Source organism: Wyeomyia smithii, chromosome 1 (genome assembly GCF_029784165.1).
Source record: "Wyeomyia smithii strain HCP4-BCI-WySm-NY-G18 chromosome 1, ASM2978416v1, whole genome shotgun sequence".
Taxonomy (NCBI): domain Eukaryota; kingdom Metazoa; phylum Arthropoda; class Insecta; order Diptera; family Culicidae; genus Wyeomyia; species Wyeomyia smithii.
This window is the reverse complement of record NC_073694.1, coordinates 159,992,414-160,019,751: the sequence shown is the minus strand read 5'-3', so window position 1 is coordinate 160,019,751 and position 27,338 is coordinate 159,992,414. Positions and strand designations below refer to the sequence as shown.

At 37.8% G+C, this 27,338-nt stretch overlaps 1 protein-coding gene across 3 annotated transcripts in view; it reads left to right on the top strand.

Annotated features, from left to right (window-relative positions):
- Window positions 1-993: 993 nt before the first annotated feature.
- LOC129730703 (beta-alanyl-bioamine nonribosomal peptide synthetase ebony) overlaps window positions 994-27,338 on the top strand; it is a 105,770-nt gene continuing 79,425 nt past the window's right edge. Inside the window, exon 1 of one of the 3 annotated variants that reach the window (XM_055690245.1) lies at window positions 994-1,402. The gene's annotated coding sequence lies outside the window, so the exon portion shown is untranslated. Of the gene's footprint in view, window positions 1,403-9,855; window positions 9,884-22,817; window positions 23,112-27,338 lie in introns of those variants that run through there. The other 2 variants (XM_055690261.1, XM_055690252.1) reach the window with 2 other exon arrangements.

Below are 27,338 nucleotides of genomic sequence, written 5' to 3'. Positions count from 1 at the left end.
GGCTGTTTGCATCGGCATGCACCAAAATTTATGGCTAATAACCGGAATCATTAGTGTGGCAGTATTTGTTTTCTACCTTGCTTTGGACTGGTTTCAAGTATTACACAAAACAAAAAAAAAACGCTATTAAACTTGAATCTGAATGCAGTATAAACTCAATATTCCAGCTGATGGAAGAATAAAAACAACAAAAAAGTGTCCATATGAGCAAAAAGTTTACTAGAATGGCTTTATCGAAACAAAAAAAAAACGTGAGGCTGCTAAGCTTGCGCATTGTCGACCTCAGGAAAATTAGTTCCTACCTTGCCAATCAACTTCTCCTGCTTCTTCTTCGGTGGCTCCATACGAGTAGCACGCGTCACGTCGAGCTATTAACCGCCCATTCCGGTCCGGTGAGTAGAACGCGAAACAATCTCACCGGCTTTCGACTCCTTAGTCCGAGTTGTTGTGTATGTGTGCGTGCTTAGTTTCAACGTTGGCGCCCGTCACTCTCGTGAGCCGACATCCAAAGGCGATCGGCTCTCTCGTCCAGTGCCAGAGTGAGTGCAGAAAAGCTCACCCGTTCTATGAAGTGGGGTGCCCACTAGGGGGTGGATTTACCCCGAGATCTAGAATGTAGCAAACAGCTATAATTTTCATAAATTTATTCTAGACTATTAACTTACAGCTGGAAAGCTTATTTGCTTATTCAAAGTACAAACGCGGCGGTGATCGATTGGAAGTTGTCATCAATCACAGCATGAATTGTGTGCAATTTTCTTATCTCGAAACGCGCGTCGGATGCTCATCGAAGTTCGCTCGCTCTCCCCAGTGCTGCCGCTACCATCGATCTCCGCGCGCAGACGTGCCTTCTAGCCAGTCAGCCACCCAGCCGCGGGAAAAACACAGCTCCTCGCTCGCCGCAGGCTACCGGCCGCGCATCGTAGAACCGCGATCACCACCCAACACCTGGCCGGCTAGAGAGGGTCTCGTATAAAAGCAATGTAACGTCGTTCCAACTCAATTAGTTTGTTTTTCAAATTCCGTTCAGAAGCACGCGTCTCTCGACATCCTCTTCTTCTACCATTCCAGTGGCAGCATCAGCATCCGATAGACGTTAACATCGACCCGCAGAACGGCGTTCAACGTGATTGGAGTGTGCTGTTGTGTATCCTGGCCATCACCTCGCTGTCGATTGTGTACCCTTAGAGAGCAATTCGCTGCAAGTGTAACCGATCGAAGAGCTACAGTGTAATAGTATTGAAAGAATATATCCAAGAAAAGACGCGTTTTTTGTGAATAGAGTGGAAAAGCAATAGAAACATACAGTTGAAAACGAATAAAAAAAGTTCTGTGCTAGAATTGTGCAGTGCATCGACCAGAGAAGGATTTTCGTGAAGAAGTTCCGAGGAAGTGAATAAAAGTAAGTGGTGATTAGTATCTAGTTTTGGACTTCCAAATGCGGTTAATTCTGTGGCAGCTGGTAGCTGCCAAAGTAGTAGGTTATGTATTGGTTGGTTGCCACTGGTCGCGGGGCTGCGGCTAGCAGTTTTACGATTGCAGCTCTCCAAGAAGACCTTGGAAATATGAAGCGGTGTTGAAGAGTGACTTGCTGAAAAGAAACATGAATGAAACGATTGCTAAGCAGACTCTTAACCGCATTCATTCGTTGTGGTTTCTTTGGCTTCGCAAAAATGATCAACATAGAGTATGTGGATAAAGTTAACCCGAACTAACCCATTACTGACCAAATCGTTTGACCAACCAATTCTGTATGGCGCCGATTTGAATGAAACTTTGTGCAAGTATTTTATCTCATAAACTTTTGGTTGCTTTAGAATATATTTGTCCAAAAAAATGTTGGAATCTAATATTGCTCTGGAAATAACTTTACAGTGAAAAATTGTTCTTTCAATCTCACAAAAAGCGATTAAAATGAGTACCAAGATTGGAATACCTTGACACGAATTTTTGTTTTGTTTTTTTTTTTGTGCATATGATAACCCGAAATTATAGCAAATATCAGGAAAATACTACAGCATTTTTTTTCCCAAAAAACTCACGTATTCTGATGATGTTCATTGTAATAGGCTTTCTAGCAGTACTGTGTTTAAGATATTTCGACTTTAGGTTTGACAAATTTTGATTGTCAATTATTTTCTTATCCTGACGTGATTTTTCAGCAACAAACACGAGCTTGTTGGGTGATTATTACAACGGCCTGACAAAAGCGGAAAATCTGGAAAAAAGGAAGATTGTGGCTTTTCAACAGTTTCTGTGAATTTTGGTGCCTCTTTTTCGGAGATTCAGATGTGATTCCCCGTAAGCCAATGTTTAAGCAATGAACCCTACGAGCATTTACTTTGCGGCCCTTTGACGTACTTTCGAGCTGACAAAATCACAGAAATGCTTCGAGAACTATAATCTCTCATATTTTTTCAGATTGAGCTTTAAGGCTAAACCTGTGTCTAGCAAATTGTAGCTGTCTATCATCTTTGCTAACTTAACTGCTTAACCCTCTAGTGCCCAGTGCCGCCTTTAGACGATCTTCACTTACACTTCTAAAAAGCTTCAATCAATGCTTAAAAAATATTCATAAAGATTAGTGATTTTTTCGAAGTACTTCTGAAAATTAACTTGGGCACTAGAGGTTTGAGAGCATTTCCAAAAATTTGTTTGCTTTTCTTAAAGTTAGTTAATTTGAAAGAGTTTAGTGAAATAGAAAAACTCTAACAACAAAAAAAATAGATAAGAACTCCAATAAACGGTGGTTGTTGCAAATCAAAAACGTGTTGAAAAATAAAAACCAATGGTCTGTCAAATTAGGTTTGATATGCCATCACGAATTTGTCATTTGTGTCCATTACATTGTAACAAAGTAAAAACCACGGAAATCATCTACATCAAGGTACGGAATGGAGGGAATAACATCTGCCATTCGCTTTTCGCACAATTTTTGTGCGAATCCAGAACAAAACTTGTGTGTAGCTGACGCAGTTATTGCTAAGGCTCGAACTTTTTCGCAAGCAATTACACAGCTCTTCAGTATATAATCGCATTGGATTGAACAGAAATGAATACACCAGTGTGTTTTTTTTAACTTCTTAAGACGCTCGAAACTTTTAAACTGGAGATGTTTTTTATTTAAAAACACCAATCAAATCATTGAAATAACGTACTTCTATTCAATTATTCCAGTTGTAGTTTTGGGTCGTTTTTTGTATTTAATCTATTACGAGCAAGCTTCAGCGTCAACTTAATTTCCGTAATTATTATTCATACGAAATCCACAACGTAAAAACAGTTTGTCACACAGAAAAAAATTTGATGTCATAAAGACTTCCTGTAATGGCTTCGATCAGCATATTTTTTTACTTGGAACCTTGTGTACCCAAAAGTATGCCATCAATAATTTCAAATTATCCTCGAGTCTCATTACCATAAACACCAACACCTTCTCAGCAACAATTAACTCATCGAACCCTTCAGGCAACATCTCACCGTATTGAACATGTCCTTCAAACGTCAAGTTGAATTGAATCATGCAACGACAATCATGATTCCGTTCAACTTGACGTTGAAAGGAAACGTCGTCCATTATCAAGCAAACTAAAAGACGGCTTTATTTTGTATCAGTGGCTTGTACTCGAAGGGATGAAATGGCTTCGGACGTAATTTCTGATTATTCATCTGCAAATCGTTACCTTTAACTCATTGATTATGGGTGTAGTAATTGGTTACTAAAAGCTTCGGGAACAAATTGATATGCTCGCGGGGAAAAATAATGAAGTGTGACGGTAAAAGGTGTCAGTGTCAGCTTATTGCTGAAATCCAGTCCCATTCGAACCAGATAATTCGTCCAATAACGAATTATCACCACGTCATTTATCACCACTCTTCTGTAATTATTTATTACAAAACTTTTAAAGTTTAGTAAAGCGAGCAATGTATGTAGTTTGCAACGGAGATTATGGGTTCGAATCCTGTCTGGACGAGGGAATTTTTTTCTAAGTTTAAAAAGTCACACCTTCTATTCCCGTTCATTTTCGCATTCTCGCAAACTACATACATTGCCCGCTTTATTAAACTTAAATTGTAAGTCATATGACAAAAATGAAATTAGTTCGTAAAAGTGAAATATTACAAAACAGTTTCTAAAGTATGTTGTCAAATTTCCCCTTAGAATTTATTTAAGAGGCCTTCGAAACTTAACCCAATTTTAATATTCACACCACTGAGTTGTTTTCTCCAGGTGTTTACAATTTTATACCATTGGGATATTTTTCATGAATACCGTTACTTAAGAGTCAGGCAACCACATAAACTCTGTATGCTTTGCTTTCTACACTAATAAATATCGCGATCGTGACTTCAGCGACTGCGCAAAATCACTTTTACTTAACGATTAAATTCTATGTTACATTGGAACTTACTGCTAGCTCTAGAGTGTATTCCGCGAGAGAAAATTTCCCCTCGCGGAACCACTCTCTATCTCTGTTATGCTAATGGCCCTTCTCGGCCTTTCTCTGTTTTAGTACCTTAATTTGTGGGTTCAATCCCACTTACTCTTATTCTACCGAGAGCAGTGAGCCGTGAGCCCAGCCACTCTGTCTTGTTTACAAACAATTACCAGTAACTCACCCTCGCGATACGGCGACGAGTTACTGGCCCATCAAGTACCGAACCGCGGGCTCTTGTTTTAATTATTTGTGCTTACGGGTGGCGGTTTTCGTCACTCAATCCAAGCGGAAGACTTGGCTTCAACTGTAAGCAAAATCTGACCTACTTTCATGCACAGCTGAAGGCTGTGTCAACATACGAAGAATCCGGTAGATAACCGGCTTCTTTTCGGGTTCTAAATACGCCACCTAATGTGACGGAACCCTGTAGGCTAATAATAATGATAACAATATGGGAATGATGGGTGACGTTACAAATCAAAATGGGATGAAGATAACCTAAAAAATGTGGTGCGTTTTTGCTTTGATCTAGTTTGAGCGTAACTGTGTGTGACAAGAGCAGCGTTGCCAGGTTGATTTCGTCGATATCTGGGAAGAGTATAAGAAAAATTTGGCAGTCATTTCGTGTGGCAAAAGGTAATTTTTTTCGAATAAAATTTGTGAGATATGTTGCCTAAAAGTTACAGTTTAAATGACCTTCTTCTAGGAAAAAAAAATAAATCTGGAAAATTGACATAAAAAGCTTCATCTCTAGTGATCAACACGATTTTTACCCTGGTCTTTCTGTGACAATAAACTTTATTCCACTTTAGACTGTATTGCTCAAATTAAAAACGGGAAGCAGCAGGATACTATATGCATAGATTTGAAAGCTGCATTTGATAAAATTGATCATCGAACATTACTCCACAAACTTGCTAGAATGGGTGTCTCCGAGGACCATGTTAAATGGTAGCAATCGTACCTAACTGATGGAAGCTCAAGTGGCAATCTTAAATCACACACATTCCGAGGATCTACAAACACATTCGGCGTTCCTCAAGGGAGTAGACTTGAACCGCTCCTTTTCGTCTTGTTTATAAATTATGTCGCAGTCCGTCTTGGAAGCGGATGTAAGCTGTTCTATGCTGACGATCTAAAGATTTTTATGGTCATTGACAAGTTTTCCCACTGCAAAATGCTGCAAGAACTATTGGATATTTTTGGGGATTGGCGGCAAAAAAACCTAATGACTGGCGGTGTCCAGAAATGTGCCGTAATTTCACTCCATCGAAGTAGTAATACCATAAAAGCTACTTATACAATCAGACGTACACCTTGGGTACTACTTGATAATAAATTGACTTTTGGGTCGCATCGGACCAATGTTCTTGTCCGTGCAAGTCGTCAGCTAGGATTTCTTATGAAGGTGTCTAAAGATTTCACTAATGTTAATTGCCTGATATCGTTATTCTCAGCGTTAGTAAGATCGATTGTGGAGTCGTCAGCTGCAGTGCCATTTAACGCCGTTTCATCGCTCAGTTTTGGATATTTTGAACCATTCTTCATAATAATCCGTAAATTCAACAAAACTAATCAACTGTTCGATTTTGGATGTACCTCGAATATTTACAAACAAAAATTGCTGGCAGCTAGACTTACATTATCTGTTGAGTTTATGTTATTTAGTTCTTCATTAAGACGATAACTTGTCAGATGAATTAATGAATAATAGGAGCTAATAATCCCAACAGAGGGCCATGCTCCCCTAATTGTTGTAAACAAACGACTCATGTAGATCATTTTACGAACTGACAGGTGTCATGGAACCTGCTGATGTTGCTTTTACGTGCGTTATGTCAACAGTGCAGTGCATCCTGTCTATATTCAATTCATGAACTGAGTTTTGAAACGTTTCGTAAAATCGTCTATACGTTACCTTGACATCGCTTGACTTCATTCCCCTAAGATTTCCGTAACGAGGTGTCATACTCTCATTTACTGAAAAATGACTATCAAACAGGAAGCGTTATCAAAATGAATCGCCGAAATTGACCCACAAGCGGACTTTCCAGAGCCATTGTATTTCCGGGTAGTATTTTTCTCACCCATCACTAGTCGCGTAATGACACTGCGCAGTACACAAATCTAATTTACAAAATTATAGTTCACACAGCAAAACTTGAAATAATAAATTTTCCAAAAAGACGTTTGCACTGCGACTGCGACTGACGGATGACTTGACTCTCTTTTTTGCGAATAATGAAAACAAACGAAGAAAGAGAGAATGAACATTGCATGATAGTGAAATTTTTCCTTGTCATGGTAGCACTATCGTTTGTTGTAGCTGTTTTTCATTCTCATGTAAATGCGCTCAAAGATATCAGCCTTATGGGTGATTTCCGAGCAAAAATGTCTTCGAAGAGAAAGAAATTTCCTCATTTACTATCAATGAAGAAATTTTCTCATTTTCGAAGAAATCCTAATGGTCCTAATATATTATTGAAACTTTTTTTTAGAAAAGCAGGCGATATAAAGAGTCTTGTCGATTAATACTATTGGGGATGACGCGATTAAGGGGTTATGTACCTTTTCAGTTTTCGAACATTTGATCTCTCATATTTTAGTTGCTCGAAAAATTATTTTTGCTCGAAAAACACCACAAATAAATGACATTTTCTTTGAACAAACGCATTTTTTGTTGATTAATAGAACTTTCAGAAAACTACTACTTTTATGCAATAAAGGCTTTTTGGGAGCGACCTCGAAACGGCATAAATGTTTTTGTTTTAATCGACAGTTCGAGCTAGAATGAAAATACTTGCTGCTCCGTTGATTCATTACACTAGTGAATTCAATTTGCTGTCCAGTTAATATCAACATTGAATGCACCAACTTTTTCATTATTTCCTTACTACTTGAAACTCTTTACAACAGAAATAAAAATGAAATGATCTATATCTTTATATTTATCATACATTTGTACCCATGTCAATTGTTTCTGTTCCTGACGATGCTGTCACGAATCAATTTCGCACTCACTTATAAAGCACTTCATACTGCTCCCTGACCACTTCCAATACAAATAATAAAATGTTGCACAAGATTCATTTTGCTCACCATAGCGTCAAATTGAAGGCCTAAAAATGATTGGGGATGTTTAAAATAAAACAGTTTCGCGTGTGCTCAGTAATCCAAAAATCAATAACTATTCGAACACGTTAATTGGAGCTAATAATCATGAAAAGGGTATAGTAAAATTGCACTGAGGTAGAAAAGAAGTGGTTGTCACAATTTTTAGAAAATGTTAAAACCTGCTTAACTCTAAATTGCCGAAGTAATAGATAAAAGCAAGATTTGATAATCGACACAACACTTTCCACGGTAATCAGAATATTTAGGGGAAGCGCCATTCCGCCGTACGCGAGCAACTTTGTTGCACAAATAATTATCACACAATCAAACAGGGTCTCCATTCGGTTGTTTTTTTGCATTGACTTTCGCAGCTGGAACATGAATCGGGAACCTTCAACCATGCAACAACTACCGGTCGGTCAGTCGGCCGATCGGTCGCCATATGCCTTTTTTGTCGTGCAGCCCAGCGGAGAAAGATACAATCATTTGCGATCGATCAACGATTAATTGCTTATTTTACATCGCGGTAGCTCCGATCGCGCTTGATCGGTGGCGGCTACCGAAAGGGTGCCATAATTGATGAGTATTATATATCGTCGCGTTCCGTAGATTCGATGTTAATTTATATCGCTTGTAAATGGTCACGATTTCTGAACTTAGAAGCATGATAGAATTTATCGTCAGACTTTCAATCTGTATTTTTTCACGAACACAGAAGATTCGTTTCGCTTCGGTTAGTTGGGAAGATTTCTCTGTACAGCTGTGATTTTTTTAATAGAATGTAAATAATAACAATCTTAATTTGTGGTGGTCAATGATAGATATCGAAAGTACCATATAACTAACTTTTCTTTCAACCAGAGAAATACTTAAAACGAATTTTAGTACAGACATTTACAACCCAGTAAATGGCTAAAAGGTTATAAAACATTCTTATGATATAGTAATAAAACAAATCCACTTACCATGCATTCGTAGAAGAAAAAAAAACTTCCGTCAGCTCTAAACGAAGTGTAAAGAACATGTTCAATAAATTTCCTGTCAAACGGAGCCTACATTTCGTATGTCTTATTATCTTGGCGAGCTTAAACAAAAACTGTAAAAAATCGTGTTGGTTTTTTACCAGTGATTCAAATTGTTGTTGATTGGCATTTGTCAATCAGTGCCATTTAAAAGAGCCATAAACTAACAACAAGTTTGTTTTGTCTCGCTGTGCCAGGATAGCACAAACCGAGACATTGGGGTGGCACTCCTCGGGCCCTGAGGGTATCCAAGAGCTGGATTGCGGTGCCACGGAATTCAGCACATACCCGTACTATGAGTTCAATGTCATGATACCCCAAGCCAATATCGTGAGTGTGTTAGCTCTTTCTCACAATTCCTGTTGCTGATACCTTGGCGAAAATAGATTTACTGCTACTAAGATTGATAACAACTCTACAACTAGCCACAGCACATTGAACTATAAAAACTTCCATAGCCTTGAGGTGAAAAACCTGTTGATTTTCTGACCAATAAATACATTTATGATCTGAAGTTATTTTTGGCTTGTCTGAATGTTGTAAAGTGCAGCTTTGTTTATTTGTGTTTTTACATTATTCATTTGACACGGACCAGTAATGCAGCTTCATCAATAGAAGACATAAGGCTTCATATTGAACGATCGCACATTGCTGCTACTCCATGATGGATCTGTACTAATGGAGTTACACAAAAGATAAATTTGAAATCAATTTACCATCGAACAGATCGATAACGGCGCTGGCCTTACGGTCAGTTAGGAAAGGCAAGAAGGAAGTGTTACAATCGTTGTTGTCAGAGACCAAGTTTACCTCTGCATCTTCAACGACTACCTATCACGGAAAGGAAGGTTTCTTTTGTCACCGTAGTCAGTACGGATTTTTATACTGCTCTTTTTTACCGAGCCTCCTCAGTTACCCCCTGCCAAGTATCGGCAATCATAAATGCCTGGAGAGGTATTTAACTGTGTGTGACTTTTTTTTTATTTCACGGAAGAGTCAGGCGATGTAAGGGAGCATAAGAATAAATCCATGTGTAAAATCCCTCTAACATCGGACGGTCTTGATTCTTTTAACCCTCTAGTACCCAAGTTAATTTTCAGCCGGATTTCGGTAGAGATTCGAACTCATGACCACTCGCTTGTCAAAGCTCACTCTGTAACCATGAGGCTACGAGCTCCCAGAAATGTAGCTTTATTTAAAGCCAGAAAAACGGCAATGAATAAGTTAGAAGCACTTGTGTTTTATTTATTTTTTTATTTAGAAATACAATTTCTTGCTATTTAAAACACGGTGACATCATCAACACTAGTACGTACATATTTTTGCTTGCGGTTAAAATATACAAAGCTAAATTGAAAATACTACAAGGTATACAGCCCTAGGGGTTGTATGAAATGGTGACGTAGGACTAAATGTTTATATTATATGCTGCGATAAACTGTTCATAGGCAACACTACCGTTTATATTTGTGAGTCGTTATTGTAAAACTAACGATGCATGAATACATGAAAATTTTACACAAGTAGTAGTTGTGAAAATTCTCATAACTCTAATCTTCAAGCATCAATAGTTCTGAAAAGAACCGATTCCATAATCTTCAGTATGAAATTCGTGCTACAAAACGCTGATGATCGCACCACTACCGGTAGCATTGAACATTTTGTTGGCCGCGCATAAAGTTTGCTCTCCGCTGTACCCTCCTGCAGCTGTGCCACAAAATATCCTGCAGCGTACGATGGTAATTGTTGCTGCTGTATGCAAAATAAAGGTAACATGCTCCGCAGTGCCTGGAAGTTGACTCGTATGCAGCTCTCGTTTCTCAATGTCGCGTACCTCTACAAGCTATACTCCACTCGCTATTGTGTAACAAACTAGACTGAAGCAGAATTTTCTACACGCAGTCTTTTGTATCGAGTTCAGAGTAGATTTTGCCATTAGCGCGTGGCCACACAGCTTTGAGAAAGAGGAACAAACCAAAACACCTATACTACTGAGTGATTTTCATAAGCATCAAAAGAAAATTTTTGCTCACTCGATGCGAAAATCACTCTGCTTCTTAGGGTAACTAATTTTCGTCACTAATATTTGACTGATAACGGTGTTCGAGTGGACACAAAGAAACAATTAAACTGGAAAATCACTCAATTTAGCAGTGAGAATTCTTGAAATGAGGGTTATATCTAGCTGTGAAAAACTATTCATAGGCAACACTACCGTTTATGTTTGGTGCGCCCTGGTCGTTATTGTAAAAATGATTATTGAGAAATAGATGAACATTTCTCACTAGTAGTAGTTGTGAAAATTCTCATAACTCTTATCCTCAAGCATTTATCGGTTATAAAATGAACCGATTCCATAATCTTCAGCTCGAAATGTGTGCTACAGAACGCTGATGATCGCACTACCACCGGTAGCATTGAATATTTTGTTGGCCGCGCATAAAATTTGCTCTCCGCTGTTCCTTTCAAAATATCATGCAGTGTACGATGGTGTATGTTGCTGCCGTATGCAAAATAAAACCGAACCGATTCCATAATCTTCACGTGTGCTACAGAACGCTGATGATCGCACCAACACCGGTAGCATTGAATATTTTTCTTGGCCGCGCATAATAAAATTTGCTCTCCGCTGTGCCCTCCAGTAGCTGTGCCAGCAAAACATCGTGCAACGTACGATAGTAACTGTTGCTGCTGTATGCAAAATAACGGTAACATGCTCCGCGGTGCCTGGAAGTTGACTCGTATGCAGCTCTCGTTTCTCAATGTCGCGTACCTCTAACAGCTATACTCCACTCGCTATTGTGTGACAAACTACACTGAAGTTGAGTTTTCTACACGCAGTCTTTTGAATCGAGTTCAGAGTAGATTTTGCCATTAGGGCGTGGCCACGCAGCTTAGAGAAAGACAAACAAACCAAAACACTTTGTTGAGTCAAAATATGTAGGCAGTGGAATTTATTCTGTCCATGTTATTGTTATCCGTGTTCGGAAAGCAAGCCAATGCAAGGGAAGTGTATGGGAAAGCTTGAACTTGGAACTTTTCACCTTCTTTTCACCATTACATATAAATGATTAAGATGCATTAAGACGTTCGCTTGCTTTAATCGTTTGAAATCTGACGCAACATTTGCCAGTTTCAATTTCACAAAATGTAATCTAGTATAGAAAACAAAGACGTAGTCCTACGTCAAAAATATTTTTTTTTCAGATATCAACGATTTTAGTGTGTAAAACTTCGACTAGAAATTCACATCTTACATTAAAACTTTTTCCCATGATTCTTTTTAATTTTTTAAACCTCCTACAAAACTGCACTTTTTTGTGGGCCTATATTTTTGCTGGGAATTGTAACACGTTGTCTCCAAAAATAATAAATTTTTAGCAGGGTACGAATTTTTGTATGAATGAATTTTTTCATTGGAACAATTGAAAATACTCTATTAGACAAACGGTTTTGTATTTCTTTGGAAGTCTAACAGATGTTTCTTAAGAATATGTGTATTTTTGCGTACGAATGACTCATTTAAATTTCAATTAACCATTGAAAACCCGATAATGGTTAAATGAATTTTTCATATAGCGAGAAAAAATTGTTCAGCAATAAGATGTATTTTTGTATGACTAATAACTTCGTAGAAGATATAAATATTATAGAAAATAAAAAAAAATAATGTTGAGAAATATGATTTGAGTAACCTTTCATATAAAACTATTTATATCTTTCTAAATAAAGAAGATATAAATTTGATATAAAAGGCATCTGCCACAACGTTCTCGAAGAAACTGGTTGTCTATCTTACTTGTAAAAAAGTCAATTAATTATATCTCTTATAGGTGGATTAATTACTGAATCTACTATATTTTAAATGAAGCGCAATACAATTCATAGAAACTTTCACGAATAAAGTATATCACCAAAGTGTAATGTGAGGGCGCTATTAATCTAGAGCGTAAAATCGGCAAAATAAAACGCTGTGCAATGCTCTGATGCACACTATTTTCAGTTGCGAAAACGTGATGAAAATTATTTTGACCAAAAAATCATTGTGTCTTCAGCAAGGTTGTTACATTCAACATTTTATAGGGATTAGTTTTGCTGAAGACACCATACCTCTATTTGCCTATTTAAATGAGCTTCTGTGGAATTTTTTATAGAATGCCCTTTAAAATCAGTTTTTTTTTCAATACAAGTTTTCATAATGATTTTCTACAATGTTGTTTGCTACAATAAAGCCAACAATTTGATCGAAGAATGTTTATTTTCATCTCTTATATATTGTCGTGCTGAAGATTTTTGCAATTTATAACCAGGCAGAAGATCAGCTGTGACGGTTTTCACCCCTTCTAGTCAGTTGAAAAACCAAGGGTATGATAATTTGTTTTCGGCAAAGAGTCGCTTAGAATTTTTAATTTGAAATTTACTCTTCACAAGCTAGTAAATACACTTTTGCTACGAAGGCTGTACACCACCGTACGAGGCAGCAAAAATATACCAACTGATAAATTTTGCACACCACAAAGCCGCTTGATGACACCAATCGTACACAAATCTACGACTACTGATGTGATTGCTACATTCGCACCATGAAAGAGTCGTGAATTAGAGACGAGAGTATGGTACTAGCATTTTCACTTAACGTGTAAAAAACCTTTAGTTATCTCCTCTGAATTCGCTGAATCCGTTTCGTACCCAAGTGAGGGTTTTACAGTGAAAATAGTAGATTAATGCAAACTCAAATTATGCAACTCAATAGAATCATATAAAATAAACAATTTTCACGTTATGTCCTTTGGGAAACAAATTTACCGTAATTTCCTCTTCCAATATATGAAGCAGGTTGTAACTTATCGTCGAAGTTACGACGGCTCACTGCAGAAATCTACACAGGGGCCAATGCAATGTGCTCGAGAGCTCCGCAGCACACTCTCTATTGCTCAAGTATTATTATTACCGTTCATTAATACAAACGAAAATAATTACATTTGGATGCTAATTAGAACACAAGATTTGCACTTCAAAAATGTCTACGACTAAAGTTTCGAATATATCGATTGTTTTTGAAAACTTTACTTAACTATGAGAACAATATTCCAGCACTAGTAAATAATTAACTTTTTATACATATCATATTCAATAAACTATTAAGAAATGCATTTACAAATGTGTACCCAATAATACGCAGAATGTTAATGCGGATGTTAAGCGACTCAAAACCCAATGAATATTTGAGGGCTTTGTTACCAGGAACAGAAACGGGTGGTTGTGGTTTTGAATCTTAGTAGAATCAGGCCATTCGATGTCAAACTTAAGTAAAACGTATTTTAAGATTATTCCTATTAACAGAAATTTCTCTAAATCACAGTAGAAAAGTTTCAAAATCACAAGACAATTTTCGTGGTATTATCCCGATTGTATTAACTTGTATGATATTTTTTCCACCTAACAATAGAATATCGGAATTTTATTCTCGTAAAGATGGAATTTCAATAAAGAATGGGTATTTTACCATTCCGAAGGAATACTGGAACCACACAGATTATGCACACTAAAATGCATTTTTCTGTATAAACCATGGACTTACCTGGAATCGCGAATCTACCTTCTTCACTGCCTTCTGTCGCGTGTCGTGAGAGTGGTTTTCCGCCAAAACTGGAGCGCCCCATGAATCACAATATTCAGCTTAAAAAAAATCCCCACTCGGTAAAGCGACATTCTCTCGGAGACGGTCGGTCAGTCAAGGCAGGAAACATCTATCAGTGGGTACAGATAACCCACCCACGGTCCCCATAAAGTTTACTCGAATGGTAACAACAAAAGCAGCGTACGCTGCTGACGCAAACCTGGACCGATTCGAATTAACCAATTACGTTCAGAGCACAGCCCAGCACTAGCAATCAATGCAAAATTATGCGATAAACTATACAGTAAACAGATCACAGACCGCGTATTGGGTTTTATTAAGAACAAAGATTTTTTTCAAATTTTGTTTTAAATTTTTTCATTTTTCATTTTTACGTGTCCCAATAATAATGCTCTATTCACCCCAGGTTGACATTCTTCATTTTTTTTTCGTATGTTATGATAAGCATTTAATTAAATGTTAACTATTTTCAGTACAGTTACATTTCAAAGTGTCCAAAGTGTCAGTTAGCTTTAAAACTAGTACCAAATTAACTTAATTTTCTCCTGTATGCTGGCCCGGATTTGAGAAGGACCAAAGGGACTAGTGGCCCGGGCCTCCCGATTCAAGGGGCCCCCTTGGTCCTGAAGCGCCCTTTTTTGCCCGTCACCTCCCAGAATATTACCTCTTAATTTGCCCCGGGCACCCCAGCGTCTAAATCCGGCCCTGCCTGTATGCAAAGTTGTAGGGAAGCTGTATAGTATAGTGCCAGTATCATTATGTGCAATGACCCTGCTGAGTGTTCTACACACTCTTTTATCAGAAGAGTTTTATTTTTTCTTCTGCTGCCATTAGAAGGCGAAGGTGAAACACAACCAAAGACCCCCTTTCTCTGTCGGTTATGCTTGGGTTGCTTGAAATTTTGAACAGTAAAATAGTTAGCAGTAAAATAGTTAGAAAAGTTAGCTTGCGACTTGTGTAGAACTTAATGAAGAGTGTTTGTTCCTTACTGTGGCAGCACATGAAAGTCATTCTTACGTTCACATTCAGATGTTCTTATTCTTCGAGCGATCCCCGAGTAAAAAACAAACAGTGTAGCACAACAGAGCGTTTCGATAACGCATTCGATTCGATTGTTACCCGTTAACTTTACTTTTTGCTCTGTAACTACCGATGAATGACGCACAGTGGTCGGATACAGGCCAAAACCGATCAATGTATTATATTTTTTTCGGGGCTAGTTTGTTAAAACAATCCAATAATCAAAATAAAAAATGGTGCGGAAATTAAAAAAATTGCGTAATTTTCACCACACTTTTAAAGTAGTTTTGCGTTCCATATATCACATTTTTAACAAAGCCGTATGATTGAAAATTTTATTCAGTTTTCCTGAAATCGTATAAGTTATTAGTTACTATGTGTTTTTGGAAGAAGTATAGAACGTTATACCGAACTAATCACCTAATCTTAAAAGACTATCGCTAACAATATGGCCAACGAATGTATAAAAATCATTGGTATAATAAAGGGTTTATCACTATTTGACGCGACATGCCTCATTTAACATCAAAACGTGCTGCTAAAAACAATTTTTTTTCGAGCTTTAGTCACTGTTCCATTTGAGAAATCAATGCATTTTTACCCTGGTAAATTTGTAACCACGTTTTGTGTACTTATCGCTTGATTTGCATTTCTACCGCTTTAAGTTGGTAAACACGCTTTTACACTTCTCATTTCATTTGATATAGGTAGTTTTTTTCACCACCAAATTTTGCATCGTAGGGTATTTATAAAAGAAAAAACTAATAATATATGCTTCTGCGATACCAGGAAAAATTTGTTCCATTTGCTGGGACACCAAAAAGACGTCGGCCAAAATATTTGCTCCGATTATTCAGTATGTCACTAGATTATTGTTGCCGTGTGAGGTTGCCGGCAAAAAGCAATCCCGTTTCTTGACCTCAGACAAAAGGTCAGTTTTGTGCTGTTTTTTCTTATCCCGTTCGCGTCCGGATCTCGTTTAGCAATAGGACTACTTTTTTCGGTTGGCGAATTAGTGATTAGTGTTATATGGTGCGAATACTGATAATTGCAATTGCATCATATACGCTTTGCTTATCAGTCAGTCACGTACACTACAAGCAAAAGCTAGGGGAACTGCTCCATTATTCATCTTATTAAGTCGATATTCACGAATAATGCACGGATTAAACACCAAATTCTCACGAAATCATTGAACAAATAAACAAAATACGTTTACGTGCTCTTATGGAATCGTTCAGCATTGTATATTCAGTAAACTTAGCTAGATTTATCCTGAATTTTGTAAAACAAACCATTTTTGACACCGCTCCCATATCCATCTCAAAACTTAAATTACTGCTCAATTATTCATCTCACAACGCCCCTATATTCATCACACTGTTAATCATGAATGAATCACATTATCATAAATGAACGTAGCCGCAGCCCGTCGTAGTATGTTACCTAGTATCCGCTGTAGTTGTTTACGTGCAAATATGGTAACCTAGGTAACCACTGCAGTGCTGTCCATTTATGTCAATTATGTCGGAATAATTCAACATTTTCAGTATATTTTTTTCGTATTAACAGAAACTGATTTGGCAACTTTTGATTTTCTTCAAGGCAGTGAAAACAGATGAAAATACATACAGTTGAAATTTGGGAATTGAAGAAATTCATCTCATATATTTCTGCTAATTCAAGTTTATTTTAAAAATTTGAGATGAACATTCCAAAGATTTAAGTATTCTTAGTGTAATGAGTGTTTTTGTTTAGTGATTAAAATAAAAAATGGTCCGCTAGTGATGAAAAAACTTTGGTTGGCTGCTGAACGAGTCCCGTTGTAGCCGTACAGAACAATGCGCGGATTTTGTTTTCTAAGGTAGGTGATTGAATTAAATGAGTTTTCGAGTGCAGATGCCCGACTATAATATCAAATTTAGAGCTTTTAAGAGAGTTCTTGAGGATTCTACTTTATGAGAAATCTAAAGTAAACTAAGAAGAATCCATTCCATAAATTATCAGATTGAATTAGTTAGAAAATATGCGTTTTTTTCCTGTTTGCAATTGTGTTTTCATGTTGTATGAGATGAATATATGGGCTGAGATGAATAATGGAACAGTTCCTCTTCTTGTTTTTTTTTTCAGACATTAAAACAGTCGTTTTAAGCGAACTCTGAACTCTTTGAAATTTATTTGCATAGCAACACAAACTCTACTGTTTTTACTGCAAGGTATCTATTTACGTTTGGTTCTCCCGTCTGGTATGTGCCTGGGAGGGAGAAAGGGGTTTTAATACCCACGACTCACGTTAAAAATACGACTTATTGTACGTTGAAGGATTGTTTCGTATATTTTATACTAGCAGACCCGGCAAACTTCGTCCGGTCATTTTCGGCTGTCGCCATCTTAGAATTTAGAATGGTGTCTGTGGTCGATTTTAGCTCCTGTGTATCAATCTGGCTCTGGTGATACTCATATTCGGCCATTTTTGGATGATTTCAAGAAACCGGAAGTTGCCATTTTACAATTCAAAATGTTGTCTGAGGTCGATTTGTGCGTTCAGTGCATCATTACGACTCCGAAAACACCCATATAGAATGATATTTGATCACTTTCTGCTGTTTCCAGATACCGGATGCCGCCATCTTGGATTCTAAAATGGCATTCTGGTTTCGGAAACTCCCGTGTCAGAAACCGATAGCTTCCATCTTAAATTTTAAACTGGCGTCTGGAGTCGAGTTATGGCTCCTGTGCATCGACCCGATCGTTTTACCTAGTGTTTTCCGGAAACCTGGTTGAAATATCTGTTTAATTTGTATGAGAGACCTTCCTTTCCTTCCACAGTATGGAGTAGTGTAAAACCACCATAGAAAGTTGTGTTTGATTTGTATAAGAGCCCTCCCATTCAGAAGTGGAGGGGTGTCGAACCACCATGAAAATATATTTTGCTCCCAAATAGGGTTTGCAATATTCCCGGGAATCGATTTCCCGGGAAACGGGAATGAAAAATCGCATTTCCCGGGAATTTCCGGGAACCGGGAACAGACAAATTTTTTAGCAAAATGTGATTTTAAATGAAATTTATCAGTCAAAGATAACAAAAAAATATTTAAAATTTCACTCTAAATTCGCATGAAAAATTTTAATTTTATTGCAATATTGCATAAGAAACTATAGTGAATCTCACAAAATTTTTCACGGAACTCGGTAATCCCGGGATCCCGGGAATCAATATTTCTGTTCCCGGGATCCGGGAAACCCGGGAAAAGCTATTTCCCGGGAAATCGTTCCCGGGATTGCAAACCCTACTCCCAAAGACCTAAACATATCAAATTTGGTTCCATTTACTTGATTATTTTTCGAGATGTGCAGAAATTTGTGTTTCATTTGTAGGAAACCCCTTTCTTTCAGAAGAAGGAGGGGTGTCAAACTATTATTTGACATATGTGTTACCCCTTAAAACATTTACATAACAAATTTGATTCCATTTCCTCAGTTAGTTCTCGAAATGTGCAAAAATTTGTGTTTCATTTATATAAGACCCCTTTTTTCCAGAAAAAAGAGGATTCTCGAACTATCTTAGTCACCTTTCTCGGCCCCTAAAACCCCTATCTACAAAATTTCACACCGATCGGTTCAGTTGTTTCCAAGCCTGTATGGATCAAACAGACAGACAGAGCTGCATTTTTATATGTTCAGATGTGAACTCATGGGTAAATTGACGAAATATGGGGAAAATATTTTACAGGTCGGATTATCCAGAGTTTTGAAAACTGTTTCATTCCGTGGGCATGAAAACGTTTTTGCTAGAAAAACATTTTTACCGTAATAGTACCCATTTTGGAATTTTCAGAAGAGTTTTAGGTTACCAAACTGTCCATCTTAAAAAACTCGAGCTCAAGGAACTCTGCAATGTTTTTTTAACTGATTCATATTTTTAAAATACATTATTTCCAGTACAGAAATTCCAATTTAACTTTTGCAATATTTTATCGATGTACGATAAACAAGTATCAGGCCGTTTTTGATTGGCAGTCTAGATAAATTTTCAAAAGAAAAAGTAACATAGTTTAATAAGGCCTACACACCCGGAAAGTTTCATTAACTTCAGAAAGTTTGCTGCCAGCCTCTCAGCCTAGTTGATGCCAAATTTGTCTATAGCGCTGTCCATGAACTTTATCGTTATCAATTCTCGAGTTTGAAAAAAGTGAGAACCTCAAGTTTGTTTACAGTTTCTTTTTTTTTATTCTTTTTTTCCGCTTTACACTTTTTCCGTAACTAAGTATAGATCACCCAGATATTGAAAAAAAAAAAGAATAAAAAGCAAATTGATAAAAAAATGAAAATGACATGTTACAACAGAGAATAATTGTTCCAATCAAACCCAGAATTACTGAAAAACAACAAAAGATGGAAAACATTTATCACTTGGGATTTGAACCGTTGAAAAACTCGTGAGATGCTCATACAGATTGAAGATTTTAATGAAGATTTCAATGTATTCTAGATTACACCTCTAAATTGCTATTAAAGATGCAAAAAAGGCTCCAAATTTAATCTGAAATTGCTCGAAACACCTCTAGTAAACACCAAAATCCTCGGAAATTGCATAAATAGGAAAACACTGAGGTCTTTCTTTTTACGTGGGATACTTTTATGCGGTTTTTATATACGCGGCTTTTCACAACGTCGCGGACTATGTAAGGGCGATTTTTTCGAATAACGCGGATTATTTTTACGCGGTTTAGAAGATTATTTTTACGCGGTGTCATGTATGTTTGGTATGAAAAAATCTAAAAAAAAAAACTAAATGAAGTGAAAAATTATCGTAAGGTTCATGAAATTTTTGTTTTTGTTTCCAAACCTCAATGTATATTTTCAATATATTTGTTCCAAAATTTCTGTTATTATCCAATAACAGGCAATTTTCGTTGATTTGCGTAAAAGTAACAAAAAACTTTCATAACTGTATACCGTTACGAGTTAAGGTCGTTGCGATTAACTTGTGAGTAAGGAACGAATCATTTGCAATCAATTTTCATTTTGGATGCACTTTTTTGAGATTTTTCCAGCATCTATTTTCTCACGTATTATTATTTTCGATCGGAATGTTCAATGAATGGAATTTTTTACGCGGTGTTTTCAAATTACGCGGTTTTTTATACGCGGAGCTCTTAAACGTGGTACAATCAACCAAGTAATAAAAAAAAACCCCAGTGTATACATATTTCCAATCACGCCCGAAAACATATGAAACCATTTAAACGAACGGAAAAAGGAAGAATATGATTCTATTTGAATTTATTCAATCATCGAAAACAGTTTCCAAGCGACAGAAAAGGTAAAACTTTCACAGAACAAGATATCATTTTTCAGAATCCAGAAAACAAATTTGATTTTTGTTTACGCAACTGCAACTTTGATATAAAATCGCTAAATAACACCCAAATTCCCTGAATATTTTCTTGGACCAAAGGGCGAAAATATACCAGCGAATGGTCCTCACAATGACACATAACAACCAAAAATTCTTCTGAAGCTCTTAACCCTATCCCCACGGAGAGAAATCAGTTTTTACATCAAAAAATGGCATTCAAACTCTTATTACTCAGTAACCGCTTGCATAATTGGCACAAACTATATCGCATGTTGAAGATCGGTCTGTCCTCTAACTGCTTAGAATATTTTCATCGTTAGAAATTTCAAGTATAGTTGTTAAACTGTTATCAAAGTTTATATGTCGGGTTCACCCGCGGTGAATGGGTTAAGGTGAAATGGGGCTGAATGCAAGTATTAGCATTATTAGGGATTTCGGAAATGTCTTATCAAATATCGTAAATTATTTATATCAGGGGATTTCGGCTAAGCGGTCGCTTATATCAACATTACGGTCGATTCCCAAATTATATGTAAATTATTTATCTTATCTGAAATTCTTGCTTTCTATAACAGCAACAGAGCACCTAGTTTTATCAACATTCACTTTCGGATTTACATTCCAAACTTTACTAAGGCGGCATTCATCATTTACGAGCGCTACGATTTGTTACATTGGAAAGGGGGAAGTAAGATCAGCGTTACGTAACAAGAAAATCTCTGGAGAGACTCTCCAAAAGCATTTCCATTAAGCAAATTTTCAGCGTTACATAATTTTAGGTGTTGACGTTGGTGGGAGTTCAAAAATAGGTTTTTTTTGCGTTACGTAATTCATGGATGTCGCCTAACTTGTTGTTTTTCACGGCACAATTCTCTTCCTCCTGATGTATTTTACATTTTCACGCCCGTGACAAGTAGAATATTTTTCTCTAATACTGGTACGAGTCACGTAAACACTCAAACTATTCATACTTTGCTTTTCAAACTAATGAACATTGCGATCGTGACTGATTTGCGTGAAAAATCGAAATGGGCTGAAATTTGCTTCAAAAGTGGAGCGCGTCGTTAAAATATTGATGTCCCGGGTTTTGTGTTGACCTAAAGCAAGCTTTGGAATAATTTCCAACGCCGAGTGACTGTTAACAATAAAAAATATTTTTAGCGTCTTATCGGTGTGTTTGATAAGTATATTGTCTTCGGCAGAGTTGTAGATAATAATTCTATCCTTCCAAAAAAATATACACTGGAATAAAATGTTTTTTTTTTTTAACGAATCATAACTTTCGAGTCCGATCTTTTTTTATATACATTTGGGAGCGTGAAAATTTCCCTTGAGTAGTATTTGGCAATTGTACGTGACACAATCTCAAACAAAAAACCTTATTTGGTCAGAATATTCAAAGCTTTACTTTAAATATAATTCAGTTCAGTAAAGGCAGTTGTGGACACGGGTTGCTTTCAAATACGTTCATTTTTTGTCTGGGCCAACGTTTCGAAGATATATTTCCTCGTCTTCAGGGCAAAAACAATTACAACAGTTTTTCGTAATTGTTTTCGCCCTGATAACGTTGGCCCAGACAAAAATAGAATGGTCAAAACACCGCTAGATTAAAATATAATATCAAACAACAGAAAAACCGAACACTCATTAAGGTTGTGAAGTTTAAAAATAGATCATTATTAGATTATGATTTTTCGAAAATGATCAAATATTGGGAGGTACTAACTGTTTTGTTCTATACCGTGTTTTTGTACGGAGACCAAGACATGGATTCAATCACATTTTGGATTTTGTCCGACTTCTGTTCGAAAAGCCGCCACTGTGCGCCGGTGCAATTAAGATTCCACCGCGCAACGGCGAAAAATTTTTTGTTTGGTGATACATACTTCGAAGCTCCAGGCGGGACATAACTGCGTAGCGATGCTAGCAATGATGCACAATAGCATCAAAATTGCACCATCCAATTTCCGCACTCACCGCGATACGATCACACACCTTCGCGGTGTTGGCGAAGTTCGCCTGACTTTTAATCGCTAACCTGTAAACAGCTGCATTTGAAGCTAGCGGCCGGCCCTGCCTGCCTGAAATGAAGTCATTCAAAAAAAGGTTCCAGCACACAACTTTCGCGCACTATCACACCGATTGTGTGATCATCTTCGCCAATCATTGGGGCCTGCGCTTGGGAAAAATTCTACACCCGAGTGCGCTCAGCGACGGGATCATTAAAGTGACGATCGCGAATGTGTACGGACGTGCGGTGAATTCCCCATCCCCCAAGGAGTCAGCACGGCAAACATCGATTTCGTTATTGAGTGTCAGACAAAGCAAAGCAAGTTGTGATATTCGGAGTGGTTGTTGTTTGTTACAGTGCGGGGGTTTCTGTGGCTGCATTTTTGTTTTTAATTGGTTGAGGTCCTTTGAAGCAGGAAAATCACCGGCTTACCCACCAACAGGAAGTGATTCAGCAAAAACGACGTGATCCAATCGCTTCCCGCTTTATATAATTCAAACTGGTAAGCATCGAAAAGCAATCTGGTTCAAAAATAATAAGTAAGATCAAAACTACAATTCTTCGAGCATTCGCGAAGTAGATAGTTTGGTTGTCCAGGTGAATTGCGCAACCAGCGGAATATTTCAAACTAGATAACAACTGGTCACGCATAATGGAAGCATCCAGCATTACGGCGCGAACTGGTCATTAATAATTCATTGGTATATACATGTACGAGGAAGGCACTCAGATGAAAAAACAACAACAATCGAAATTCTTAAGAAAGTCGTCTGTTGGTTAGCCACATGAAATTCAGTATTTATTCAATTTTTTTTCAATGCAAATTGAACAGAAAAAAAAGTTACAGAACCTTTTCCCTGAGTGCAAACACAGCTAGTTAGTTGCTTAACTGATATCGACTTCTGACCTGCGTTGATTCCATCTCTCAGAACGGCACTGCTGTTGGCTGTTGATTTAGTAGAGCTTCTCCGCGTTCGGTGATGAATACATACTATATAAGCACAGACACACAATACGCGCAGTGGCAGAGGAGGACATCGATACATTTGACTGCGCTGATCTGGAGCGATAGTATTTATTCTGTGGAATCGCAAATGACAGAACTCGGCCGTAAAGTGTTCCACAACCTCTGGAAGTTTATCCCTCGCGAAACGTGTTCTGCGTGCACGGTGTTGTGATTGCTCTTGATTAGCGGGCTGCACGTTCGCGCCGCGGCTGATTTCGTTTTTCCTTTGGGGTCCCGTTATGGGAATGAATTGACGCACTACCTAGACGTAAACGCCGTTTTATTGAGTTCGTTGGAAGTCACCCGGCAGCTATAACTCATGCATCGGTAATTGTATTAAAAATTAAGAATCAAGGATGATTAAACAGGAAAACCATGGTATTCTGCCGTGGGGGGTGTACGTGATATATGTGATGTGTAGCGAAGTTTTGTTACAGGGTGATTCGAGTCCCTCGAGATGTAGTTTGAAACCGCTGCTTATAGCTCACGTAAAACGCTCAACCTGAAAATTGAGTAAATCTACGCCAAATGACCAATCAACCCGTTTCTAGTGGTTACAATTTAAAAGAATCTTTCAATGAGGCTTGTAAATGTTGATAGTAGAATAATTTTTCACTGCGGTAATCGGTTTCTTTTGCGGAGATTACGGAAGTTACTTAGGTTATCTGGAAATCTTTGACAGTGGTTTTCTGCGGCAGCCTTTTGCATAAGTTTGCTGTAGAAAACGTGCCGGAAAAAACCACTGCTGAAAACGTTTGATACCCTTAGTAACTTCCGCAATCTTCGTGAAAGAAGACGATTACTGCAGGGCAAAATTATTCAACCATCACCATTTACAAGCCTCATTCAAAGATTCATTTAAAATTCAACCGCACAAAACGTATTGATTGAAAATTTTGCGTGAATTTACCCTATATCATTAATTTTGCAATAAAATTTCTCAACAGAGAATTGACTACCTAGGCAGATAAGAAAACAAAAGGACATCGCCAAACGAATGACAGTGACCATTCCTTCGAAGCACGAATGTTATTCTTGTAATATTCGGTCTGTCGTGCGCGAGAACCGATGGCCCTGCCTCATTAACGATCGAAGGCCTACTGCGACGCACACTAACAATAACCATCAGGGGGCGCACAACTCAGTTTCATAGGGCACATGAGTCCTTTTAACTAGTCCGTAGGTAATTTTTCCTAAGACCATAAACTCACGATAATCTGGTAAATTGCAATATACAGCCGCTTGCTCCCGGCTTTAAAAAGTTTCTTTCCATCGGCTATATAGTTTTTCAACTTTTTGCAAGCTTGTTTAACCTCGTCCAAGGTTGTAATCCACAACTTATCCATCCTCCCTGATTTCTCTGCTGTTCACCTCGACGACTCTCCTACTCTCCATACCGTTCAGCAGGTGAAGCACTTCCTCGAGAACGTATCCGCAGTGTTCACGTTTTTTTTTTTGGGGTGGGGGGGGGGAGTGAAGCCTCTTTTCGGTAATTCTAGCTTCCCGGTTCAGATAGTGGTCAATTAGGAAGCAGGCCTTTTTACTGGGGTGTCTTCAGGTGTGTTTTCGAATGTTTCGACATGCAAAATAGATGCTATAGATTGCAATCCTCCTGGCCGCAGCGAAGTTCACTAGCCTCAAGCCATTGCCGTTGATGCTAGAATGGAGGCTTTCTCTACCATTAACGGGAGGAAAGAATCACTCCCGTCCGACTTGTGCATTGATATCCGTGACGACGACCTCAATTTCGTGTTGTGGGATGACACATACGTTTACACAAGATACTCGCAGAACTCCTCATTTACCTTTCTTATTTTTAATGACTATTATGCAAGTCAAGCTATTTTTATTTTTATTTCAAGCAGTAAATATGGAATTGACGATTGAAACGGGTACTAACAGGGGAAATAGTTAATTAGAAATTTTTGAAAAATATAAGGCTTTCTTTCGATGTTTTGTTGTCCAATAGTGCCAAGATATTTTAGATGCCGGAACAGGCGTATCCGGTGATGATATCCGTTTTTGACGCGACCTGGTACCGTTCTTTGAACGCGCACGCTCTGAACGGAGAAGTTCCACTGTTTCCGCCATCACGGTTAGAGTTAGGGAAGGGCGAACGGCTCACGAGCCGTTCATATGAACCGGTTCTTAGAAAAGAGCGAAAGAACGAACGGCTCACGAAAAAGAGCCACGGTTTTTTGAGCGCAGCAGAACTGATGAGTTCGCGCGAACCCGAAGTTCACCGAGAAAACACGAAGTGTCAACGCTCGTGAATCGTTACGAACCATGAGCCGCTCATATGAGTCGGTTCAGAACGGTGAGTGAGCGGTTCAGAGCCGCTCTTGCAAAAGAGCCGTTTCGCCCACTCCTAGTTAGAGTTCGACTGAAAGAGCTGGCTTTTTCTGCTGACTTATAGGTTACTATGATTGATGCTGCATGGGTAGTTTCGTCAGTGCAATTTTTGTCCATGTTTTTTACCGCAAACATTAGAGCGACCATTTCCCGACGGCCTCTAGCTGCCCGGGATTCGGGAAAAATTTAATTGTAAATCACGAGATCCTAGGAAATAAAAGCAAACGCTTTGTGGTCAAAAATAAAAAAAAAACTGTTTATTTAAAAAATCAATTTTTCTTAAATTTATGGCTTTAAGAACGTAGAAATATTAAGACTCTTTCTTCGTTTAGAGATGAGCATTTCATGTTGGCTGAGTCAAAAAAAAAAACCCGTTCACTGTCAGTTTTTTAGATATTAGGCTCTATGACATTTTTTGGAGATTTCGAAAAGCATCACTTTCTCATAAAGATTTTTTACGCAGGTAACTGAATAAATTAAGGTGGTACTGGATTCTGATTCTGATTGTTCCTTGATAGCGTATTCAAGTTGTTCCTGGATAGTGAGTGTATCCTTGTGCATTGTGACTGCTTTCGAACTCGAACCTTTCTTACATTCTTGGCCACCTATAACCATTTGAAGAATCCAATCAGATTCTTTAGATTTCTTAGAGCAGTTCGCTAGAAGTCAAATTAATGCTTTGCAAAAATTTCATCAAGGATACAAACTCCTTATTTTGTCGTGTGACAATGAAATGAATAACAAATAAAGTGCGCCGGTCTGAAACAATCCATTCCTCAACTAATGCGCTAGTTTAGAAAGAGTCTGTACTTCAAAATTAATTATCAATAGTTTTGAATGCGAAGAATATTTCCCGGGATTTAAACATATTCCCGCGTAAAAGGACATAAATGTATTTACTTCCGTCAGGCCGAATTTACTGTTTATTTGGAAATGAAAAGTTGTTATACCCTATGACCAGAGTGCCCAGAGATGCGAATATGGGTTTCTAGATTGGTACGAGTTAAGTATTATAAAACGAGTTTAAAACAATTTTTTTTTGTGACGAATTGTGTGTTTTCAAGGAAGTAAATGTTTATGTTTCTTTCTAAAGCGGTATAGAGTAGGGATGTTACGGATATTCGCATCCGCATCCGTAAATACGGAACATCTGCATGAAAATTGACATCTGCATCCATATTCGCATCATCCGGATATCCAAAAATAAAATCGCTTTATAGAATGTTGTGGCAATTTTTTTGTGTGTTTTTGCTGCCCGCTTCAATAATTTTTGCAATGGAGTGCGACATATCATGCGAAATGAGCGAAATAAAACACCCCAAGGATGTTACCGATTAGGGAAGTTACAGATATCCGCTTCCGCATCCGCAA